The sequence below is a fragment of the Lissotriton vulgaris genome, chromosome 3_1 (genome assembly GCF_964263255.1).
Source record: "Lissotriton vulgaris chromosome 3_1, aLisVul1.2, whole genome shotgun sequence".
Classification (NCBI taxonomy): Eukaryota; Metazoa; Chordata; class Amphibia; order Caudata; family Salamandridae; genus Lissotriton; species Lissotriton vulgaris.
In genome coordinates, this window is record NC_141689.1 from 1,543,657,944 (window position 1) to 1,543,680,075 (window position 22,132).

Here is a 22,132-nt window from a genome sequence, read left to right on the forward strand (position 1 = left end):
GCAATCCACTGCTGATGATGTCACATATTACATCATTCATGACATGGTCAGTGACATCACTGATGACATCACTGATGACATCTCAAATGACATCACTGATGACATCACTCATCTCGTTTGACATGACTGATCATATCTCTGATGATATCATTCATGTGATAATACCACGAACCTCTTCAGACTCTAATATAACCTTAGATACAATCAGTGTAAACAGACAGTCACAGACTGTCACTCATCCATGGAGTTACTCACACACCTAGTCAGTTATGCAAAAAATCAATCACACCTCCATTTTCTCAACTATACAGTTATACACACCTTACTAATTCAAACATATAATAACACATATTTACTCTCTTATACAATCCCTGATACTTATTCACAATGATCCATACAGCCACTCACACATTCACTGGCTCTTATGTACAGTTATTTATATATGTCAACTCTCACATGTACTGTGTTTTACATATGTACTTACTTTGACATGTAGCACTGAGATATCCATTCACTCACTAATACTCTCATGCACAGTCAACCGCCCATACAGCTGTTTCCACATGCACTTTTGAACCCATACATATAGTGAATCAACTACTCACACATCTATGTACAGAGTCACACACCTCCCAGCCACCCATACACACACAGTCAGTTTCCCATACAAATACTTGGACAACCAATGAATAACCCATACAGTTACTCATATAGCTACTGATCAACATATGCAGCAGTTTGTAGAACAACAGATATAATGATGCACAAATTAAAACCCAGTCACTAACCCATGCACTTAGTGAGACACATTTAATCACTCACTCATACAGTCAGTCATGCACCTACTAAATCCTTCATCCAGACACTTATACATCCACTCATTCTTCAATATGTAAGACATATTTTAACTTTACAGAAACATACAGTCACTGGATGTTGTCATCAGTGATGTCATCAGTGATGTCATTTGAGATGTCATCAGTGATGTCATCAGTGATGTCACTGACCATGTCATGAATGATGTAATATGTGACATCATCAGCAGTGGATTGCGGGTGCGCGATATATAGTTAGCGCATCTAACTATATATGGAATTTCAATGGTTTTATGCGAGTAAAATAAGGTTTTGTAAATGCAAATTCCTAACTATATATGTTCTATAACCAATGGTTTTTTCATTGAATATATATATATATATATATATATATATATATAGATATATATATATATATTATCACAAGGGTTCCATTTTTCCGGGGGCTCCGAACCTGCAGGGCGGGCTCCTAAGGCAGGAATGGAAATCCTGCTAAAAGGCAATCTCTTGCAAACAACAACAGAGCCCAACTCCGTCTGATGCAGAAAGCAGACTTTTATTTCGTCCAAAACACTGCAGCTTTTTTAAACACACTTAATTGGTCCTGACGCGTTTCAGCGTAACTCCGCCTTGTTCACAGGTGGGTGTGTTACAATTAACTCCAAGTGGACTTTGGCCCGTAGCAGGATAACCACGGGACCCAGAATGCACCAGCTAGGTAATCTTGCTTGTAAATAGGAATTTGTTGCATGTCTTTCAAATAGCGTGATTTTGTACATAAACAATACATTCTGCCATCAGCTTGATGCGTGAAATATATTTATTTGGCAAATGTCTCACCAGGCAGCAGTGTCTTCAATTTGTGCTAGCGCTGCGGAGTTGCAGGAGAGAGGAAGTCACCTCTCACCTCTCCCTTTCTTTCCAAACGAACTGCCACATGGCCTTTGGAAGTCCTTTAGCGGCTGGCAGCGTTGGTAAGCGGCTCATCCCCCTCATTCGAATTATCACAAGGGTTCCATTTTTCCGGGGGCTCCGAACCTGCAGGGCGGGCTCCTAAGGCAGGAATGGAAATCCTGCTAAAAGGCAATCTCTTGCAAACAACAACAGAGCCCAACTCCGTCTGATGCAGAAAGCAGACTTTTATTTCGTCCAAAACACTGCAGCTTTTTTAAACACACTTAATTGGTCCTGACGCGTTTCAGCGTAACTCCGCCTTGTTCACAGGTGGGTGTGTTACAATTAACTCCAAGTGGACTTTGGCCCGTAGCAGGATAACCACGGGACCCAGAATGCACCAGCTAGGTAATCTTGCTTGTAAATAGGAATTTGTTGCATGTCTTTCAAATAGCGTGATTTTGTCCATAAACAATACATTCTGCCATCAGCTTGATGAGTGAAATATATTTATTTGGCAAATGTCTCACCAGGCAGCAGTGTCTTCAATTTGTGCTAGCGCTGCGGAGTTGCAGGAGAGAGGAAGTCACCTCTCACCTCTCCCTTTCTTTCCAAACGAACTGCCACATGGCCTTTGGAAGTCCTTTAGCGGCTGGCAGCGTTGGTAAGCGGCTCATCCCCCTCATTCGAATTATCACAAGGGTTCCATTTTTCCGGGGGCTCCGAACCTGCAGGGCGGGCTCCTAAGGCAGGAATGGAAATCCTGCTAAAAGGCAATCTCTTGCAAACAACAACAGAGCCCAACTCCGTCTGATGCAGAAAGCAGACTTTTATTTCGTCCAAAACACTGCAGCTTTTTTAAACACACTTAATTGGTCCTGACGCGTTTCAGCGTAACTCCGCCTTGTTCACAGGTGGGTGTGTTACAATTAACTCCAAACTCCTCTTTTTGCAAAAAGGCTGAGACCCACAAGAAGATTCAATGGAAGGCTTTATTGCTGGCTTCACAAAAGGGTGTAACACAAATGTCTTGTCGGCGTATGCATTTCGGCTCCCGCCTCGTCAGCGCCGTTTGTGTTCCTGGGGGAGGGACGTCATTGATGGATTTAAATACCCCGCCTCTTCCCTCACAACTCGAGCTGCTCCGCCCCAGGTGGTGATGTTTAACCACCTGTATTCCTCCTGGCGCGTCTTTTGCCAATGGCGCCTCCAAGTTCCAGGGTGCATTGGTGTTCTTGCATCCCGGGTGCAAGGTCGGAGTCACGTGCTCGCACTGGATCCTCCTGCTTTCAGCCACAATTCAGCCTCCCGAATCTTCATCACACCAACCTCCAGATCCAACGGGAATTATGTCCGCGGGGGCCCAAGCGCAATGCTTTACCCATCAGGCAGAAAGAATCTGCTGTATCGCCTCCGTCCTTCCCGATGTCTGTAGGTGAGTACATGGCAAATCCAGTACCCTAGAGAGCCAAAGTCCACACAAAGCGGCGACCAGTACAGCCGGACTGCTTGAGGTGTGGAGGTCCCAAAGCGCGATTCTGGTCACTCGCGCAATTGTATGTCCAAACTCCTCTTTTTGTAAAAAGGCTGAGACCCACAAGAAGATTCAATGGAAGGCTTTATTGCTGGCTTCACAAAAGGGTGTAACACAAATGTCTTGTCGGCGTATGCATTTCGGCTCCCGCCTCGTCAGCGCCGTTTGTGTTCCTGGGGGAGGGACGTCATTGATGGATTTAAATACCCCGCCTCTTCCCTCACAACTCGAGCTGCTCCGCCCCAGGTGGTGATGTTTAACCACCTGTATTCCTCCTGGCGCGCCTTTTGCCAATGGCGCCTCCAAGTTCCAGGGTGCATTGGTGTTCTTGCATCCCGGGTGCAAGGTCGGAGTCACGTGCTCGCACTGGATCCTCCTGCTTTCAGCCACAATTCAGCCTCCCGAATCTTCATCACACCAACCTCCAGATCCAACGGGAATTATGTCCGCGGGGGCCCAAGCGCAATGCTTTACACATCAGGCAGAAAGAATCTGCTGTATCGCCTCCGTCCTTCCCGATGTCTGTAGGTGAGTACACGGCAAATCCAGTACCCTAGAGAGCCAAAGTCCACACAAAGCGGCAACCAGTACAGCCGGACTGCTTGAGGTGTGGAGGTCCCAAAGCGCGATTCTGGTCACTCGCGCAATTGTATGTCCAAACTCCTCTTTTGCAAAAAGGCTGAGACCCACAAGAAGATTCAATGGAAGGCTTTATTGCTGGCTTCACAAAAGGGTGTAACACAAATGTCTTGTCGGCGTATGCATTTCGGCTCCCGCCTCGTCAGCGCCGTTTGTGTTCCTGGGGGAGGGACGTCATTGATGGATTTAAATACCCCGCCTCTTCCCTCACAACTCGAGCTGCTCCGCCCCAGGTGGTGATGTTTAACCACCTGTATTCCTCCTGGCGCGCCTTTTGCCAATGGCGCCTCCATGTTCCAGGGTGCATTGGTGTTCTTGCATCCCGGGTGCAAGGTCGGAGTCACGTGCTCGCACTGGATCCTCCTGCTTTCAGCCACAATTCAGCCTCCCGAATCTTCATCACACCAACCTCCAGATCCCACGGGAATTATGTCCGCGGGGGCCCAAGCGCAATGCTTTACCCATGAGGCAGAAAGAATCTGCCGTATCGCCTCCGTCCTTCCCGATGTCTGTAGGTGAGTACACGGCAAATCCAGTACCCTAGAGAGCCAAAGTCCACACAAAGCGGCGACCAGTACAGCCGGACTGCTTGAGGTGTGGAGGTCCCAAAGCGCGATTCTGGTCACTCGCGCAATTGTATGTCCAAACTCCTCTTTTTGCAAAAAGGCTGAGACCCACAAGAAGATTCAATGGAAGGCTTTATTGCTGACTTCACAAAAGGGTGTAACACAAATGTCTTGTCGGCGTATGCATTTCGGCTCCCGCCTCGTCAGCGCCGTTTGTGTTCCTGGGGGAGGGACGTCATTGATGGATTTAAATACCCCGCCTCTTCCCTCACAACTCGAGCTGCTCCGCCCCAGGTGGTGATGTTTAACCACCTGTATTCCTCCTGGCGCGCCTTTTGCCAATGGCGCCTCCAAGTTCCAGGGTGCATTGGTGTTCTTGCATCCCGGGTGCAAGGTCGGAGTCACGTGCTCGCACTGGATCCTCCTGCTTTCAGCCACAATTCAGCCTCCCGAATCTTCATCACACCAACCTCCAGATCCAACGGGAATTATGTCCGCGGGGGCCCAAGCGCAATGCTTTACCCATCAGGCAGAAAGAATCTGCCGTATCGCCTCCGTCCTTCCCGATGTCTGTAGGTGAGTACACGGCAAATCCAGTACCCTAGAGAGCCAAAGTCCACACAAAGCGGCGACCAGTACAGCCGGACTGCTTGAGGTGTGGAGGTCCCAAAGCGCGATTCTGGTCACTCGCGCAATTATATGTCCAAACTCCTCTTTTTGCAAAAAGGCTGAGACCCACAAGAAGATTCAATGGAAGGCTTTATTGCTGGCTTCACAAAAGGGTGTAACACAAATGTCTTGTCGGCGTATGCATTTCGGCTCCCGCCTCGTCAGCGCCGTTTGTGTTCCTGAGGGAGGGACGTCATTGATGGATTTAAATACCCCGCCTCTTCCCTCACAACTCGAGCTGCTCCGCCCCAGGTGGTGATGTTTAACCACCTGTATTCCTCCTGGCGCGCCTTTTGCCAATGGCGCCTCCAAGTTCCAGGGTGCATTGGTGTTCTTGCATCCCGGGTGCAAGGTCGGAGTCACGTGCTCGCACTGGATCCTCCTGCTTTCAGCCACAATTCAGCCTCCTGAATCTTCATCACACCAACCTCCAGATCCAACGGGAATTATGTCCGCGGGGGCCCAAGCGCAATGCTTTACCCATGAGGCAGAAAGAATCTGCCGTATCGCCTCCGTCCTTCCCGATGTCTGTAGGTGAGTACACGGCAAATCCAGTACCCTAGAGAGCCAAAGTCCACACAAAGCGGCGACCAGTACAGCCGGACTGCTTGAGGTGTGGAGGTCCCAAAGCGCGATTCTGGTCACTCGCGCAATTGTATGTCCAAACTCCTCTTTTTGCAAAAAGGCTGAGACCCACAAGAAGATTCAATGGAAGGCTTTATTGCTGGCTTCACAAAAGGGTGTAACACAAATGTCTTGTCGGCGTATGCATTTCGGCTCCCGCCTCGTCAGCGCCGTTTGTGTTCCTGGGGGAGGGACGTCATTGATGGATTTAAATACCCCGCCTCTTCCCTCACAACTCGAGCTGCTCCGCCCCAGGTGGTGATGTTTAACCACCTGTATTCCTCCTGGCGCGCCTTTTGCCAATGGCGCCTCCAAGTTCCAGGGTGCATTGGTGTTCTTGCATCCCGGGTGCAAGGTCGGAGTCACGTGCTCGCACTGGATCCTCCTGCTTTCAGCCACAATTCAGCCTCCCGAATCTTCATCACACCAACCTCCAGATCCAACGGGAATTATGTCCGCGGGGGCCCAAGCGCAATGCTTTACCCATCAGGCAGAAAGAATCTGCCGTATCGCCTCCGTCCTTCCCGATGTCTGTAGGTGAGTACACGGCAAATCCAGTACCCTAGAGAGCCAAAGTCCACACAAAGCGGCAACCAGTACAGCCGGACTGCTTGAGGTGTGGAGGTCCCAAAGCGCGATTCTGGTCACTCGCGCAATTGTATGTCCAAACTCCTCTTTTTGCAAAAAGGCTGAGACCCACAAGAAGATTCAATGGAAGGCTTTATTGCTGGCTTCACAAAAGGGTGTAACACAAATGTCTTGTCGGCGTATGCATTTCGGCTCCCGCCTCGTCAGCGCCGTTTGTGTTCCTGGGGGAGGGACGTCATTGATGGATTTAAATACCCCGCCTCTTCCCTCACAACTCGAGCTGCTCCGCCCCAGGTGGTGATGTTTAACCACCTGTATTCCTCCTGGCGCGCCTTTTGCCAATGGCGCCTCCAAGTTCCAGGGTGCATTGGTGTTCTTGCATCCCGGGTGCAAGGTCGGAGTCACGTGCTCGCACTGGATCCTCCTGCTTTCAGCCACAATTCAGCCTCCCGAATCTTCATCACACCAACCTCCAGATCCAACGGGAATTATGTCCGCGGGGTCCCAAGCGCAATGCTTTACCCCTCAGGCAGAAAGAATCTGCCGTATCGCCTCCGTCCTTCCTGATGTCTATAGGTGAGTACACGGCAAATCCAGTACCCTAGAGAGCCAAAGTCCACACAAAGCGGCGACCAGTACAGCCGGACTGCTTGAGGTGTGGAGGTCCCAAAGCGCGATTCTGGTCACTCGCGCAATTGTATGTCCAAACTCCTCTTTTTGCAAAAAGGCTGAGACCCACAAGAAGATTCAATGGAAGGCTTTATTGCTGGCTTCACAAAAGGGTGTAACACAAATGTCTTGTCGGCGTATGCATTTCCGTATGCACCTCCCACTCGACCAACATTAATTATACACTGGCTATATTATATATCCCTTTGTTTGAAATATCAAAATATAATATAGAAATACATCAATTGATATTTTTTATTTGTTATTCTCTTTTATCGATATTATCAATCATATTTTTCAATTGCATTTTTTTAATGGTATTAAAACACCATCATTTTTTCTGTGTCCATATATACAATACAAATCATAAGTAGTTCAACATTGATATAATTCTATTAAATGTGCAAATTGAGCATAATTGTGCACTAAATACATACACTGTAACAATCTTAAATTTGTCCCCATACCATTATCACATTTGTACTAACCTCACATACAATCATTGCATAGCAGACATACTCATACACACATCTCATCACATTCATTATTTTCCAACTTAAAAATGGCTTGCAACAGAAAACTCATGGTGAGAATTCTTCATTAGTATTCATGGTTATGCCGCCAGCTGGAAAAAGGTCATGCCGAAGCACATTTCAGTGGATACATATAATTCAATCCACAGAGTGGGTTTGCTGAGAGGTTTTCTGTGGCCATGCTCCCTTTCTCCAACACTCTGCAAACGCACTTCCTGGTGCACTAATAGTTGAGGGATGAAGTTCCCTTGGCTCTTGAAGGTCTTTGGGAGCCAACTACCCCAACTGTTACCTCCAGTCAGACCCACACAGCTGGATTGCTGAGAGGTTGTCAAAGGCCACATCCCTTTCTTCACCACTCTGCAAACGTGCATCCTGATGCACTACTGCTTGTGGGAAGAGGTCCACTTTAGTCCTGAGGCCTTCACAAATAAAACAATCCCACTGTCTGGGACTTACTGGAGGTAACAGAAGGGACTCCTGGACCCCAAAGACCCCCAGCATCTAAGGGGACTTCACCCCCCATTCACCACTGCACCAGGAGGCGTGTTTGCAGAGTGGTGGTGAAGGGGGCATGGCCCCACTTCTGGGCTGATTTCAGCCCTGGGGATCACATCCCTCAGGTTTCGACATTGTGCACTGCGGGGGGAGCCTGAAGGCCCCCACGGTCCCTGCCGGCTCTCTTCCGCCTGCGGTAGCTGGCATTGCTTTTACACATAGGGTGCTGCTAACATGCAGCTCCCTGTGTGTAAAATCAGCTCCCTATGTGTAAAATCAATTCTGCTCCACTTTGAGTAAGCGTGCGCCTTTTCTTCTCTTGCTTACTAGAAGTCCTGAGGCCCTCACAAATAAAACAATCCCACTGTCTGGGACTTACTGGAGGTAACAGAAGGGACTCCTGGACCCCAAAGACCCCCAGCATCTAAGGGGACTTCACCCCCATTCACCACTGCACCAGGAGGTGTGTTTGCAGAGTGGTGGTGAAGGGGGCATGGCCCCACTTCTGGGCTGATTTCAGCACTGGGGAACACATCCCTCAGGTTTCGACATTGTGCACTGCGGGGGGAGCCTGAAGGCCCCCACGGTCCCTGCCGGCTCTCTTCCGCCTGCGGTAGCTGGCATTGCTTTTACACATAGGGTGCTGCTAACATGCAGCTCCCTGTGTGTAAAATCAGCTCCCTATGTGTAAAATCAATTCTGCTCCACTTTGAGTAAGCGTGCGCCTTTTCTTCTCTCGCTTACTAGAAGCAGGGCAGTGTTTGCTATGGCTTGGTGGGAGCAAGTCATAGCAAACTGCAATGTCCCAGGGTGGACACCTCAGGACATTGCTGGAGCCGGCCGTGGGGGGTGGTGCCCCCTAGGCTCCAAGAGGGGGACCACGCAGCTCCCCTCCTTTTTTAGTGGTTGCCCCGGGGAAGTGGTGGTCCCTGGGGCTGCAAAGTGGCCTCATGGCCCCCCGCATTCAATGTATGTGAAGGCCCAGGGAGGTAGCGGTACCCGGGGCTGGGGGATGCGTACACCCTTCCCCCCACTAATAACAGTTAAAGTCCCAAGGGAGGTCGCGGGCTACTGCATGTTTTCATTGCAAAGCCCCGGGGGAACTAGTGGTCCCAGGGCTGGGAGGGGGTCCAAGAGCCCCCCTTTTATTAAGGAAGCAAGCCCCAGGAATGTGGTGGTCCCTGGGGCACAGGAGGTGCTGTGCAGGCACCTAGAATTATAAAATAGGAAAACTCCGGGGAGATGGCGTTGCCCGGGGTTTAAATAATCCCCAAGAGGGGGACTCCATACACCCCCTTCCTTTAATTTTAGCATGCCACTGAGATTTAGCCCTATCAAGGGCCTTTTTTCAAAGACATGTGGAAGCTCATGCATCTTTAAAAAAAAATGCCACAGGTTCGTTGATCCACCCCTAAAACCGCAGCAAAATAAAAAAAGGTTTTAAAGCCCAGCAGGGTTCCTGTGGGATCACCCCACCATATCTAAGGTCAGGGTATTCCTACCCGGTCCCCTTTTCCTTATTTTTAAAAATAATTCTGGGACTCTGCTTCAAGCTAAGTCCCAAGATGGCTGCCAACACTTCCTGGTTGAAGTGTTGGCAGGGGAGAAAGCTGCAGCATAATGGACCATAAAGTGCAGGAGGGACGGATCGAGGGCATTACAATGGATTAGACAAGCCAGGTGGGAGGGAATCGGGGTCTGCACATGGAAATAGAGGGCTGGGGGAAAGGGGGTAGGGCAAGAGCAGCAACATGACCATGGAGGTCAGGCAGGATGGGCACTAGAAGCAAGACACACCATGGAGAGCAACAGTGTGACTATAATGGCCTACCAACAGACAATGGAGGGAAGATGAGAGGGGCTCTGGGGCAGCTAGCTGACCACACAAGGAAGGTGGGAGGGACAGTGGCAGAATATAAGATCATGCATGGTAAGCGGGAGGGTTAGTGGCAGCACAATGGCTATGATGGGCAAGAAGGAGGGTGCAGGGTCATGCAAAAGGACCATGGAGGATAGAAGGGAGGGTCAGGACCTGGGCACAAACAAGAGAGTTCAGGGGAAGGGGCCTCACAACAGACCACGTGGGGCAGGCAGGAGGAGCAGTTGCAGCACAACCGACCAGGGTGGGCAGAAGGGTGTGGCAGTAAAATGGACCATGGAGGACAGGAGGAAGGGGAAAGGGGCATGGAATATGGACAGGCAGGGTGGAGGTGGCAGGGACAGGTTACAGTCATCTGACAATGCTAGGCAGGTGGGAGGGGAGTGGCAGCTCAACAGAACACTCAGAGTAGATAGGATTGGCAGGTCCATGGAACATGGTGGAAAAAAAGGATGGAGCAGGGGCATGCACACAGACATCGGAAGACAGGGGGAAGGAGAATGGGGGCAGCAAGCTAAGCACAGAGGCTAAGCAGGAGGTCAATGATGGGGCATAGAATTGGTCAACGGAGGGCAGAAGGAGTGGACTGGTACATCATGCTAAATGGAGGGCAGTGGCAGCACATCAGATCATGCATGGCAGGAGGGAGTAGGCTAGCCCATGTATTCAGACAACAGAGGATAGGGAGGAGGTGGATGGGGCAGCAAGCTAACTGTTCAGAGAAGGCGGGAAGGCCAGTGGCAGAACAACGGCCACACAGGGCTGTAATAAGGGAGCAGGGACATGGATTTGGACAATGGATGATTAGGAGGAGGGAAGGCAGAACCAGCAAACTTGGGTGGGGGCAGCACAATGCCAGGCCCTGCTTCTAACGCCCCACCATCCATTATGATTTGCATCTTACGTAACGTTTAAAAAAAAACTAGACATTTTCTAAAAAAAACAAAGATTACAGGGACGGTATAGTTAGACTCAGATTTCACTCATACACAACCAGTGAAATTCAGCAGTTATAATTACCTGAGCTAACTATAACTTACGCCCCCACAATGTACTGCTAATTACCTCAGACATTACATCATTCATGACATGGTCAGTTACATCACTCATGACATCACTCATGACATCTCAAATGAGCTGTGAATGGAATGGAACTATAACCGCAAGATCTTTGTTTATGGATAGTGTGTGTATATTAACACCCCTTTTTTCTTTTCTTTCGTGTAAGAACCATTATAATACGCAACATGCCCAGATTAATATGGCCGATAACCTTTCACTTTAAGGTAATGTGTAGTCCATTGTTTATGTTGATGTTTGCAATCCTAAGCATGTTTATTATGAATAAGTCACGTTGACGAACATACAGGTATGGTCGAGGGCATTACAATGGATTAGACAAGCCAGGTGGGAGGGAATCGGGGTCTGCACATGGAAATAGAGGGCTGGGGGAAAGGGGGCAGGGCAAGAGCAGCAACATGACCATGGAGGTCAGGCAGGATGGGCACTAGAAGCAAGACACACCATGGAGAGCAACAGTGTGACTATAATGGCCTACCAACAGACAATGGAGGGAAGATGAGAGGGGGTCTGGGGCAGCTAGTTGACCACACAAGGAAGGTGGGAGGGACAGTGGCAGAATATAAGATCATGCATGGTAAGCGGGAGTGTTAGTGGCAGCACAATGACTATGATGGGCAAGAAGGAGGGTGCAGGGTCATGCAAAAGGACCATGGAGGATAGAAGGGAGGGTCAGGACCTGGGCACAAACAAGAGAGTTCAGGGGAAGGGGCCTCACAGCAGACCACGTGGGGCAGGCAGGAGGAGCAGTTGCAGCACACCGACCAGGGTGGGCAGAAGGGTGTGGCAGTAAAATCGACCATCTACGTATCCTATCACTTCACCAATACCTAAGCTCTTATAAATTGACCATGCACTCTCTTTGAAGCACTGAAATTACTCCAGTTATTAGTCATATACTTAAAGAATGGCCTAGCCACTAATACAAGTGCAGGTACAATATTTTGTACACTATGCATGCGGACCTTTAACCAGCTACATACTATTGATACGCTCTTCTAAATACCCAGTTAGTACCTATGCAGTGTAGGAATCCTCCTGTCGGTCACATGCATTTCTCCAATCACCCATCCTGCACTAGCTACTTATCCTATTACTCCACCAATACCTAAGCACTTATAATAACTGAAAAATATGTTTAGCATTTTTTGATATGTACTACTGTCAAGGTAAGATTAAGTAATCCAAACACTATCAATGCACAACTACATTCAGCTGTGCACTATATATATAAACCTATAACCAGCTATTTAGTAAAGTACTACCAATGCAACCTAGGAATCCTCCTGTCTGTCCCATGCACTTCTCAAATCACCCATCCAGCACTATCTACATATCCTATCACTCCGCAATACCTAAGCACTTATAAATTCAAAATGTACTCTCTTTGCAACACTGAAATTATTCTAGTTACTAGTCATGTACCTAAGGAATGGCCTAGCCAGTAAAACTAGTACAGCTACAATATTATGTGCACTATGCATGCAGACCTCTAATCAGCTACAGAGCATTGATACAGTCTTTTAAATACTCAGTTAGTACCTATGCAGTCTAGGAACCATTCTGTCTGTCCCATGCACTTCTTCATTCAACCATCCAGTACTATCTACGTATTCTAGCACTCTGCGAATGCCTCAGCACTAATAAATTTAGCATGCACTCTCTTTGCAGCTCTGAAATTACTCTAGTTATTAGTTATATACGTAAGGAATGGCCCAGCCACTAACACAAGTGCAGGCACAATATTTTGTATACTATGCATGCAGACCTCTAACCAGCTACATACTATTGATACACTCTTCTAAATACCCACTTAGTACCTATGCAGTCTAGGAATCCTGCTGTCTGTCCCATGCATTTCTCCAATCAGCCATCCAGCACTATCTACTTATCCTATTGCTCCACCAATACCTAAGCACTTATACATTCACTTTACACTCTGTTTGTAATACTGTAATTATTCTAGTTACTAGTCACGAACTTATGGAATGGCCTAGCTACTAACACAAGTACAGCTATAATATTTTGTACACTATCCAAGCAGACCTCTAACTAGCTACATACTATTGGTACAGTCTTCTAAATACCCAGTTAGTACTCATGCAGTGTAGAAATCGTCCAGTCTGTCCCATGCACTTCTTTAATGACTTATCTACCACTATCTACTTATCCTATCACTCTACCAATACGTAAGCACTTATAAATTAGGTGTTCCCTCTGTTTGCAGCACTGTCATCATTCCAGTTACTAGTGGTATTCTTATAAAAGGACCTAGGCACCAACACAAGTACACATAAAATATTCTGTGCATAATCCCTACAAATCTCTAAGCAGATACATACTATTGGTCCACTCCATTAAATACTGAAGTCGTACCCATGCAGTGTAGGATACCTCCTGTCAGTCTCATGCAATTCTTCAATTACCCATCCAGCACTATGTTCTTATTGTATCAGTCTGCCAATACCTAAGCACATATGGGGCATATTTACAAGCAGCCTGTGCCACCAGTACGTCACTTTTTGTAACGTAGTGATGGCGCCAGGCACTCCTTCATATTTACAAGGAGAGGAAAAGCCACCCTGCGTAGTTTTTCCTCTCCTTGTAAACACAACCCCTTCATACACAGAACTTTGCGTTGAAGGGGCTTTCCATAGGTGTTGCTGTGGGTGTTCCCACGCAACACCCATAGAACAAGACACATCTCCAGATTTATTAGAAATCGTAAATCTGGACATGTGTGTGAATGCTGCACCATCCTAGATTTGGTGTCCCAAGGCGCAATGAGGAGAATTGTTCTCATTTCTCTTCATTATTTCCTCTTTCAATGCATGCTGCATTCCACAGCATACATTGAAAGAGGAAAATGCCTTTACTGATTGTTGGTTTTTGTGCAGGAATGTCTCCCTTCCTGCACAAAAACAATCTTCGCACAACAGACATCCTTGCACCATGGTGCAAGGGTGCCTGTGTCACCGCATGGCTGCAGTTTGTGCAGCAGTGCAGAGGGAAGAACAGAGTTGCAACTTATTCATATACATATGTCACATCCCTGTGCTTCGGAAGTGCCACAGTGCAGTGTAGCTAAAGAGCTTGCAGTGTCACGCTCCAGTACTTCCTCATAAATCTTCACCTATAAATTCACCATACACTACTAATTTATTTATTTTTATTTATAAAGTTTTATATAGCGCAAACATGACCCCGAAGGATATCAGAGCGCTTTACAATAGGCAGAAAGAAAGAACAAGGGGGTAGTATAATCATCATTTGGGAAACAGCAATAAAAAATGTAAGATAATACAGTAAACAGATATACGCATGTGAAAAAAAAAAAGAGGAGATGATCCATTGTAGCTGGAGGTACCAAGGTGATAAGAACAAAGGCAGACAAATTAGGTGTGCCTCCTCCCTACATGGGTGTGTGAGTAGCTGTACAGGTGTGCATACTTTCAGTCAATCATGCTGTATACATATATTCAACCAAACTTCCACACATTACCTTGCAATTCTAGTTCTTTCTTTAACCAGATAAGGTAGTTCTGATAAGAACTTTTTTTTCTTCTTTTTTCTTTTGTATTTTTATTTTAATTTGTTTGAATAGTTTTATATTTTTTGGGGTATTTTTTCAAAAAATGAACAAAAAAAAATGAACAAAACATGAAACTTTTGGAATTACTTATCATTCCAAAAAAAAACCAAAAAATACATTAACAACAATGGTTGCGTTGCACAGCACAAACTGCATCCACCGACTGCTCACCGAAGCATGTTTCTTACACTTCACGCAGTGTTGCTCGAGAAAGGCGAATTAAGGCCTAATGTCCATTGCAGGTGTTACTGAGGACGCTTCAGACGTACTTGCCACAGCAGGTAAGGGGTTCAAAGCAGCTCGCCTCATTTCCTCCCGAGCAAGATTGAGAGGATGTGTGGTCCGGAGATGCTTGTACATAGAAGCAGTGCCACAAGAGTATTTTTTTTTTACTGCCTCTTGATAGGACTCGGCCACAAATTGAGCATGTCACCTTTCTTGCAATTACTTTCTTCTCTCCAGGTGGAAAAGTGAAGAATTTCCGCACAACAGATTCCGGCCTCTGTGGACGTGGAGCCTCCTGCAAGAATTCTTCTTCAGAAGATACTTCCTCCTGCTGCTGTCCAGATGCCATGTTGTTTGATATTTTTTGAAAAACACCAAAAAAAAAGCAAAAAGGGTTCTTGTAGGAAAAGAGATGTCTCTCTAAAGATGCACCAACGAGAATAAGTAAAATGGGTGGGGTCCTTCAAAAGTTACAGAGGGAAATGTAATGAACCAATGAAATCTTTTTTTTTGAGGTCACATGGAATCTGCGCACTCAGCGCTCATGAAGCACGCACCGGACTTGGCGAAAAATATATTTTAAAATAATATACGTTTATTATAAGTACAAATATATAATTTTTATGAATATCTTAGATAATCTCTTGCCCTTATATGTATATTAAAGACACATACATATCTTTAGAACATGAAATTTTTTTGTGGGAGTCCCGCACCCAGCGTGCCCCAGCACGTATATGACGTCCCTCAGGACACGCCACCGCGCAAGTGTTGCGTACCGTAATGCGCATGTGTCGCAAATGTGCGGGAGCAGGAGTCGTGGACTGGTCGCATACCAATCGCGCACACCATGTAATATTAAATGTATATGATATAACTGAAAAACATGCATCCGTCGCACACCGTATGCAGATCCTTCAAGCTTTTCTAAAATGGCGGCTAGAATTCGCACACCCACCGTGATGTGTACGCTTTGGGTGCACGACTCCGAAAAAAAACTTCGGAACATTTTTTTGTTAACACCTTGGCTGCTAGGCGTTTTCCCCCCCCTGTGCTGACTTTTCATTTACTCCATGCTTCATGACGAGCTCAGCTCGTCATCAGCACAGCTCAACTGTGCATCATGACGAGCTGAGCTCGTCATGAGCATCGAAAGGGTTAAAGAAAATAATATAAATATAATAAAAGAAAAAAAGAAACAATATTTAAGTTTGATTTTTTGTTTACTTTTTTTGCAATTTTCTGAAAAATATATAATGTTATTTGATGAATAAAATATTTATAAATAAACAGTTAAAAAACTGTAGAAAATCAGTATAAACAAATAGGTATAACAACAATAACACTTAAAAATTAGCATTTAAAAAACCTTGGAAATTCACTAAAAAAACTATAGGTTTCAAAGACGATATAGTTAGAAATTTGCATTTAAAAAAGCTTTGAAATTCACTGAAAACCCACAGGATTCAGAGACATTATAGTTAGAAATTAGCATTTAAAAAAACCTTAGAAATTCACAGAAAAAACCATGGGCTTCAGGGGTGTTATAGTTAGCTGGACATTTCAGTCGTACAAAACCATAGAAATCCCTCTGTTATAGTTAGTTCTGCTAACCATAACTCGTGCGCCCGCAATGCACTGCTGATGATGTCACATATTACATCATTCCATGACATGGTCAGTGACATCACTGATGACATCACTGATACCATCTCAAATGACATCACTGATGACATGACTGATGACATCATCCATGTGAAAATCTGATACACCTCCTCATACACTAGTATAACCTTTCATCACTCACTGTAAAATACAGGGTACCATATTTGAAACCATTGACACACCAATACCAGTTACTACATACCCACTCACTGATTCCTAAGTCTACAAACACAACTACCCATTCAACAACAGAATCACTTATACATGCAGTCACTAATTAATAAAACACTATCAAATGCACTTATACACATATATAGACATTGACACACCAGCAGTCATCTTAGTCGGTTATGCAGCAATCCTACTCCCTCATGAAAAAAATGTATCACACTTACATTTACTCACTTACACAATTATACACACAACACCTCATTTATTCAAACACATAGTAACTCATAGTTAATATGTTAAAAAATCACCATTACAATTATATACTCATTCATATAGTTACTCTCAAAATCACTGACTCTTACATATACTTATGTATATACACCAACTCTCACATACAATGCCTTTTATTTTTTTACTTTGTTGAAGATGCACAACTAAAACATATATTCGCTTACCAACACAAATAAATACACTCAGTAACCCAAACAACTGTTTCCACATGCACTCTTAAACTAATACACCTAGTCAATCGGCCATTCACACATCTATGCATAGAGTTACACACAACCCATCCAACCACACACAAACTCAGTGCCCCATACAAATACTCACTCAACTAATAAATAACTAATATACATACTCATGTAGTTAGTGACCAACTGATGCAGAATGTTATATAACAACAGAGACAGTGATGCACACATTCACATAGTTTAGTTACTAATCCATGTATTAAGTGAGACACTTTTAATTACTCACTTAAAAAGACAGTCAGACAGCTACTAAATCCTCCATCCAGACAGTTATATATCCACTCAATCCTCAATACAGATTGGTATATATATATATATAATACATATTTAAATTTCAAACTAAATTAGATTCACAGGATGATGTCATCAGTGATGTCATTTTAGATGTCATCAGTGATGTCGTCAGTGATGTCACTGGCCATGTCATGAATGATGTAATATGTGACATCATCAGCAGTGCATTGCTGGCGCGTGAGTTATAGTTAGCAGATCTAACTATAACGGAGGAATTTCTATGGTTTTGTACGAGTGAAATTTCCAGCTAACTATAACACCCCTGAAACCTATGTTTTTTTCGGTTTTGTAAATGCTAATTTCTATAACATCTCTGAAACCTATGGTTTTTGAGTGAATTTCAAAGCTTTTTTAAATGCTAATTTCTAACTATAACGTCTCTGAAACCTAAGAATTTTTTCAGTGAATATATATATATATAGAAAGCAAAACAACGATCAGTTCCCGTCTTTGATCAGAGTGCGCGTTGGCTACACAAAACAGCCGAATAACGCGAGTTCGTCCCATCAAGACACGGAGTTTCTCCCATCTTGCAAAATAAAGGCAGAAACAGCATGTGGAGTGAGTTGATTAAAGAACGAGAAAAATCAGCCCAAACTATCTTTCAGTCCACTAAGTCTGCCATACCACCAGGAGCAACTGTGATAACTTTACCGAATATGCCCCAGAGCTGGAGAAGCAAAGTATTCCCTAGAAAGACTAAAAAGAAAAGAAATCAGTCGGTGGTGGGAGGCAACTTCACTGAAGAACTACTTGGAAGTTAACCGTATCCCACGAGGTTTACGCATTTTTATCATCCCCACATTAGCGGTGCCATTAGCGGTGCCTAAACCCCATGTACTACAGAAATGGACAGACAATACTAACTAAGAAAGTAACAAAGTCCCAAACCGGTGGACAAAGAGGATTTGTCTTATTTTAGTGTTGGTGATATGGGTATAGTAGTTAAATGGGCATGAAGAGAAAAAAAAAAAAATTCTCTTGAATGCCGTGTGAATGAGACGAGGACAGGCTGCCAGGAAACAGGAGCAGGGAGGCCGTAAGCAGGAACGAAGTGAACGACAACCCGGTGAGGCCAACCCCTAACGTGTTGATCGCTTTTCCGGTAAACGCTGACCTAATTGAAAGAGGTCTCCTACTGCAGTGATTGATCACCCAGTTCTTATGGGAGAATATTGCTGACAACCCTCATAAAAACGGTGGCTCCTTCTGGCAGCTAAATCCGGCAAGATTATATCCTATATACAGATACGAACAGTGGACACCATGTCCACCAAAGGAGATATATAAATAAATGTAAACGAAACCAAAAGGAATTTTAATTCACTCCTCTGGTATTAGAGACAGCACATTTTGCGTATTGACATTAGCATCTTGTGATCTGCCAATCGTCCATATTCACACAGGACTTTTCGTTTAATCAACATTTTCCACATGGGCAATAACTCCATCTGGATTAATAAGAATCAGTCCTGAGGAAGGTGTACAAAAAGAAAGCCGAAACGCCGCGTCGACCTTTTGATTCTTTTCGTTTCAATACAAATTTATGAATTTTTTTTTAATATGTCCATTGCAAAATGTTTTTAATGATGGTTTTAATATGAATTGTGAACTGTAAATTGTTAAAGTGAAATAAAATTGAAAAATAATGTTACCAAATATATATTGTGACAATTCTTAATTAAATTCGTAGTCTTTTTTGAAAGTATTGCAAATAATCATACAGAACCTGTCATTACCCCTGTTTGTCCTCGATACTATAGTGCGCAAATGCTGTATATTGATAATTGATCACACTTTATTGTACCTTAGCCTTTCCCGCCGACCTCTCGGCATGCCCATTTAACTACTATACCCATATCACCAACACTAAAATAAGACAAATCCTCTTTGTCCACCGGTTTGGGACTTTGTTACTTTCTTAATACTGTCTTTCCCCCCAGTCCCTTATAACTCTGTGCGGGGTCCTCCTATTTCTCCAAACAGACAATACTAACACCTGCTCTAGGAACATGATAGAAATCCTGATTGAAAATGCATGGGAAGAACATGGCGAAAAAAATAAACAAATTGAGGACATCATGTCAGACCTTGACAAAGAAACAGAAAAAATGAAATTGAACCCCTGATAAAGAACATGGATGAAAGACTCAAAAAGTATGAAAAGGACATCATGCAAAGAAAACAACGTAAATTTATACGCAATGAGAGGGATTATGCTGCAGGACGTATCCTGACATTCGCAAAAAAATAAGACAAACCACGCAAAGACATCTCAAAGGAACAAGAACTAACCACTTTTGAGAGACAAAAGAGTGGATCACAAACGGAACTCACAGATTTGAGTTCGGATACAGATTCGATTGTGAGTGGTTTATCAATGACAAGCTCCCAACAGGTTTTTTCAAAGGAACTGTTAATTCTCCAGAAAACGAGAAAATATCCAAACAGGGGACGACCGAAAACAAACAATCAAGGAAACGAAGACTCAATCGGAAAAGGAGCATCAGGAGAAAAACCAGCAGAAAAGGCCGGCATGGGAACGAGGGGCCAACTGAGCAAGAAGCACCCATGATGGACAACGCCACAAGTAACAAGTAAAACTTTATTTGATCCAGACCTCTGCTGAGGTCAACAAATACAAAATTAAAATAATTCCAAATACTCATAAAAATGCTTGTCTTCACTACAAGATGGTACAATGGTAATGTTCAGCCACCAACTCAGACAACATTAGAGTGAATTTGTTAGGATAGAATAAAATCTTGGATTATACTTCTTGTTGAAAACAGCTTCAAAAAGCTTTTTAAAAACTTAAACAGGTTATGACAAACATATTCATTGACCGGAGAGTTACACAATGTAATCAAATCTTGAGCAGAGAAATGGTTATACTTTAGTTGATTTTGGGATTATGTAACGTCGGCGGGCCTTAACTATGATCTCATTAGGACAGATTAATAGAACGGGAGCAAATCTTGCTGCCCGCCTTTACAAAGTTCACATATACCTTTAGGGTTATTATTACCATCCCAGCTAGCTAAAAAAGTGGCTAAAGGGAGTATGCCCAAACGTAAAAGTAAAATACACCGCCTTACTCCATGCTCTAATTGAAAAAGCAAGTAAGGGACCGAAGTTTTAAATTCCATTCGTTCAGCGAACCGTTTATAGTGCTTCAATTGACAAACAGTGATCTTTATCAGATTCAAAACGGATTCTAGGGGCCGAGTGTTTTAAAAACAGTTTCAGATGTGCTGGAGTCCACTCCTGTAAAAGTGCAACCGTGCATTGAGAGACCTCCAAGGCTTTTACCATATTCTTATTAAAGGTGTACCCAGACGCTTCCTCTCTAAGAAACTCCAATTTTAACAAATGTCTTAAGGTTTTTAGGGCTGATTGTATGCCCACCTAATAATATTACAAATTACTCTGGCAAATGTTCCCGTAATTGATAGCTCAAGACGGAGGGCTTGAACTGGGACCGACTTTGCCACTTTTATCAGTTTTCGAAGAATGGTCCCTTCTTTTACTTTTAATGATTGCCACGTTTTAATTTGAGAATATTCCATGGCATATGATAAAATCGGGGGGATTTTCATATTATAGACTTCCAGCAAAGAATTAAAGTGTCTGTTTCCTGTGGAAAGATACAATCTCTGTAGAGCCCCAACATGGGAATCTGCTTTCCGGCACAGGTGGCTAAGGTGGGCTTTATCTAGGAGATTGGAAGTGAATGTTCGACCCAGATACATGTACTCACTTATGGACCCTATTGGCTTATCTCCTAGGAACCAAGTATAAGGCGAAGGCTTCCTTCTGCCCCTAAAGGGGAGAACTTTAGTTTTATTGAGATTTGGCATCCGGAAGTTTTCGGTTGCATAGAGATTTAGTTCATTCAAAGATCTTTGTAGACCTATCGGAGTCTGGTCAAGAATTACGATATCGTCTGCGTACATTAGACACAGTATATCTACTTGAGCTAATTTTGGAGCAAAATTATTTTTTTGAGAGAGACGCCTTGGGAGATCGCTGATATAAATAGAAAGTAATTAAGGAGCTAGTAAGCATCCTTGTTTTAGCCCATTCTGCGAAGGGATAGGTTTAGTTAGGCCTTTTTTGCCCCCCATTTGAACTCTGCACCATGTAGATGTATGTAGGGTGATTATTATCGTTAGGAGATCTTTGGGTATCCCTAATTTAGCTAATTTTCTCCATAATGTCGGACGGTCTACACTATCGAACGCAGTCGAAAAGTCGATAAAAGCACAATATAAAATTTGGCCATTTGACTTCACAAACTTATCTAGCACAGTTTGGAATACTGCAATATTGTCCAATGTAGAGTGCTTTGAGCGAAACCCAGCCTGATACATAGGAATTACTTTCTTGGAAAAAGCCCAGTTTTTTAAATGTTCCAGAATACAAGCAGCAAAAATCTTGCCAGAAGTGTCTAGGAGAGCTATTTGCCCATAGTTTCAGGGTTTGTTCTAACGCCTTTTTTTAAAAGGGGTACAACCACACTCCCTCGCCAAGATTCAGGAATTTCACCATTTTCCAGGCAATATTTAAAAAGAGGGGCTAAAAATGTTCCCCAGTCATCAGAATTTTTTGTAAAACTTTGATAGGAATCTTATCTGGGCCCATTGCCGATGTAGACCTTGCAG